Raw genomic sequence first — 4870 nt, 5'->3', positions numbered from 1 at the left:
AGTTGACTGTGATTCTTAAATACTTCTAGCAAACATATTCAGGTTTCCTTGAACCTTTAATAAAAAAAAAAATACTTTGCGATGTTCCGCAGATGTGCAGTGTGCCTTTCCTCTTGTCGTATTCAAGAGCACTCACTGCGGGAGCTCCTCACTGCGTGTCCTTTACTCTACTGTGATTTCTTTTAATTTATCTACGTGGAGTGTGGTGAGAAGATCACCTTGAACATTTTCGGTTTGTGAAAGGAAACACTAAAGAAAATACAAGTGATGAACATTTAAAATAACCACAGTACAGCTAGAAGAGGGAAAGATAAAAGACGATTTAGAATGACATTCACAATAGATTGAAGAAAAGCACAACCGCCCAAACAAGGACTTGAACCCTGGACCCTCACATTAAAATTCTTATGCGCTACCAACTGACCTATCCGGGCTCGAGAAAAAAAGAAAACACTGTCGGGATACTCGCAAGTCACATGTCTCTTCTTGTGCCGAAGTGCATTCATACCTGACCCATCTGCAATGACCACTGACAGACTTTATCCAGAAGTGACGGCGCCACTCCCAGCAGAATGAGAGAGAAATACAGAACGACACGAGGAGTCAAGCGGCTCCCACAATTCATCTTTCCTCACATTACTGAATTTGACCTTTTCACAATCAGATTTTTTCACACTTAATAAGATCTTTTAATCAACAACATTTAAGAAAGAAAACAAATGGAACATTTTTTGGAACAATAATAAAAAAAAAACTTTCAATGTCTTGGTTGTATAAGTGTGCACACCCTTTATAAAGGGGGTAGCAACTGAAATTTAACCAGTCACATTCCAGATCATGTACAAAGGTTATTTGCCTTTGCCAGACATCAATTGTATTGATTCTTATTAGTCCTATTTAATATTAGCTGATCACATATAACTAACCAATCTCGGAGAATGTACGTTCATACTGCAGAGCTGAACCTGAAGAGAAATCCGACCGCTGATTGTCACCAAAGAATGTCGTTACAAATTATCTGCGGAGCTGTTTTACGTATCCGGCCACCTCTTTCCTTCCTTCTTTGCAGTGAGCACAATTCTTTCAGTTTCTTCTCTTGGATTTTCCTTGCTATTTTACTGTCCCTTTCCCCCCATGTGGAGATGGATCCACAACCGAAACCCTGTTTGTAGCCTGTGTTTCTGCAGCGGCAGTCTGTATGAGGAGAGGGTGTTAAACAGCTCCAGTGGCGCAGTCGGTCAGCGTGCGGTGCTTATACAGCAATGCACAGCAGAGTCATGCTGAGGTTGTGAGTTTGAGCCTCAACTGGAGCAGTGTGACCTGTGTATTTAGCTACTTGTTAAGGATTCGGCCAGTGAAACCGAAACCAAGTAATGAACCCACTTGCAGGAGCCGATAGAGACAAGTCGTGATCCAAATACCGTAGACGAAGGAGAGAGCCGAGAGTCCAGGGGAAGCCAGAGATCCAAACTGAGAGGGAACAACCGAAGCCGAGCCGTAATCCAAAAAACGTAGTAAAAGGGGAGAAACCAAAGTCGGAACCTGAACAGTACGAAGAGGTAGAAGGCGTAGCGCAACTAAGTAGCTCGAAAGGAAAACCAATACTGAGCGAGGAGGTAGGGAAAGACTAGTGCTTAAATACAAGATGAGACGGAGGTGTTACCAGGTGATTATTTCTTCACATAACCTTTGCAGAAAAAGAAAAATTAGGACCTCATCCTCCCAGTGAGTCTCTGCTGCTGCTACTCGAACGTCTATGGCATAATCCTGTGCAGACCTGCGGCCCTGGCGGATAGATGAGAGGCGGTAGGCGGAGTCTTGTCCAGCTGAGGAATGACAAAAAACCCCCTTAAATTTCTCTAAAAAGAGATCATAGTCCTGTACCTCAGGAGCCCTGCGATCTAGTAGGGCAGTTGCCCAATCCAGAGCACGGCCAGTTAACAGAGAAACTACGAAGGCAATCTTGTCTTGAGGAGAAAAAAAAGTTTCTGGATGGAGCCTGAAAACCAGCGCACACTGTGCTAATAAGCCCCGACATCTCGTAGGGTTGCCGTCAAACCTGTCAGGTGGTGTAAGTGGAAGAGGTCGAAGAGCGGGTGTAGAAGCTGGCGGGGGCGGAGCCGAAGCGGCAGCTCCAGCGTTACTTTCACTATTACTGGTAGGCGGCATTGCCGACAGGTGCGGTGAAATCTGTTGGACGGAAGCCTGTAACTGGAGTAAGGCTTGCCAGTATTGATCCAAAACTGAGCGAAATTCCTCTTGTTCTGCTGGGTCCATGTTAAGTGGCTCAGTATTCTGTTAAGGATTCGGCCAGTGAAACCAAAACCAAGTAATGAAGCCACTTGCAGGAGCCGATAGAGACAAGTCGTGATCCAAATACCGTAGACGAAGGAGAGAGCTGAGAGTCCAGGGGAAGCCAGTGATCCAAAGAGGGAGAGAGTAGCGAAAGCCAGACCGTAATCCAAAAAACGTAGTAAAAGTGGAGAAACCAAAGTCGGAACCAGAACAGTACGAAGAGGTAGAAGGCGTAGCGCAACTAAGTAGCTCAAAAGGAAAACCAATACTGAGCGAGGAGGTAGGGAAAGACTAGTGCTTAAGTATAAGATGAGACAAAGGTGTGGTGGTGAAAGCGTACACTGACAGGTAGACTAATGAACTAAGACTACGCTTTCTTCTGCCTCTTTCGTTGCCGGGAAGCAGGGATCGTAACATTACCCCCCTCTCTACGGGAGGCTCCCGAAGCCCTAGCGGGACGATTAGGTGAACAGTGATGGAAATCCCGGATCAGGTTTGAATCCAGTATACCCTTTTCTGGTACCCATGACCGCTTTACAGTGTAGGCAGGGAGTCCATCAATTACTCAAGGCGGTGGGGTTTTTTGTTGCGGTTTAGACAGAGTGGATCTGCGAAAGGGCTTAAGGAGGGAAACATGGAATGTAGGGTGAATCCTGAGGGTAGGAGGCAAGGCCAGCCGATAAGTTACAGGGGTAACCTGGCAGAGGACACGAAAAGGACCGATGAACCTGGGAGCAAGCTTGCCAGAAGGTTGCTTTAGAGGAAGTTTGCAGGTAGTTTGCAGACACATAGTCCACGTCGAAATCTGGGTATGGTTCCACGGTGCCGATCCGCCACGGTCTTCTGCCGAGCTGCAGTGTGAAGAAGGGCGGCTTTAGCCTTCCTCCAGAAGTCCTACAGGTTTGTGATATACTCCTGAACAGATGGAACTTCTGTGTCCGGCAGGGAGTCCGGGAAGAGAGGAGGCAGATAACCTAAGGCACACTTGAAGGGTGACATGCCAGTCGAAGGAGGATACAAAGAATGATGTTCATATTCTGCCCATGGAAGCAATGACACCCAGTTTTCTTGGGTAGATGAGATATATGCCCTTAAGTAGGTTAGCAGCTCTTGATTCATACGCTCAGTTTGACCGTTGGCCTGAGGGTGGTAAGCTGAAGTAAGCGAAACTGGGGCTCCCAGTGACTTACAGAAGGCCTTCCAAAATTGTGAAATAAACTGGGGGCCCCTATCTGAAACAATATTTTTAGGGATGCCATGAAGGCGGAAGATATGCAGTACGAACAGGTCTGCTAGTTCCCTAGCCGAAGGCAAGGAAGGTAGGGGAATAAAATGGGCAGATTTAGAGAAACGATCTACTACTGTCATGACTGTCGTGTATCCTTGGCTTGGTGGAAGGTCAGTAATAAAATCAACTGAGAGGTGGGTCCAAGGACGGTTGGGGATAGGTAAGGGTTGAAGAGGGCCTGCCGCCCTCATCCGAGAAGACTTAATTCGGGAACAGATAGAGCAGGCCTGGACATACTCCTTGACATCTTTAACCATGGTTGGCCACCAGAAGTCTCTAGAGATAAAATCCAAGGTACGTCAGAAGACAGAAGACAGAAGATCTGACTGGGGTTGAGACAAATAATTTGTCCGGAGGGCACTGAGGAGGTACAGTTTGTCCAGCCAAGGCGCGTCTAGCTACAACTTCTATGTCCCATCTGACAGCTGCCAGGAATTTACCAGAAGGGATGATGGGTTCAGGAAGCAGTTCAGCCTCAGGGGGGTCGTGGATCCGTGAGAGAGCATCAGCTTTGATGTTCTTAGAGCCTGGAGTGTAGGTGATAAGGAAATTAAATCTGGAGAAAAAGAGGGACCATCTGGCCTGGCGAGGACATAGACGTTTGGCCGATTGTAAATACTCCAAGTTTTTGTGATCTGTGTATATCAAGAATGGATGATGAGCTCCCTCCAGCCAGTGCCTCCATTCCTCCAATGCTAACTTAATAGCCAGAAGCTCACGGTTACCAACATCATAGTTCATCTGTGCAGGGGATAACTTCTTAGAAAAGAAGGCGCAGGGGTGAAGAATTTGTTTTTCTCCATGACGTTGAGAGAGAACAGCGCCCACACCATGGCCAGAAGCGTCCACCTCAACAACAAAAGGCAAAGAAGGGTCAGGGTATTTCAGGATGAGGGCAGTAGTGAACAGGTGTTTCATGTGCTGAAATGCCTCTTCTGCTTGAGGGGTCCATTTACCTTGTCTGGGTCCTTTGCGAGTTAAACAGGTTATGGGAGCAACCACCGAGCTGAAGTTTTAAATAAACCTCCTATAGAAGTTGGCAAAATCAAGAAACCGTTGTATGTGTTTAAGGTTCTTGGGTGTGGGCCAATCAGTAATTGCGGAGACTTTACTTGAGTCCATTTCCACCCCTTCTGGAGAGATGATGTAACCTAAAAAGTGAATCCTAGAAGCATTAAAAGTGCACTTCTCCAGTTTGACATAAAGTTTATTCTTTATGAGTCGGGAGAGAACTTCTCTGACATGGAGAACATGATCCTGGAAGGTTTTAGAGAAAATTAGAATGTC

This window comes from Lepisosteus oculatus, chromosome 14, assembly GCF_040954835.1.
Source record: "Lepisosteus oculatus isolate fLepOcu1 chromosome 14, fLepOcu1.hap2, whole genome shotgun sequence".
In the NCBI taxonomy this organism is placed as follows: Eukaryota; Metazoa; Chordata; class Actinopteri; order Semionotiformes; family Lepisosteidae; genus Lepisosteus; species Lepisosteus oculatus.
Note: the sequence above shows the minus strand (reverse complement) of the source record.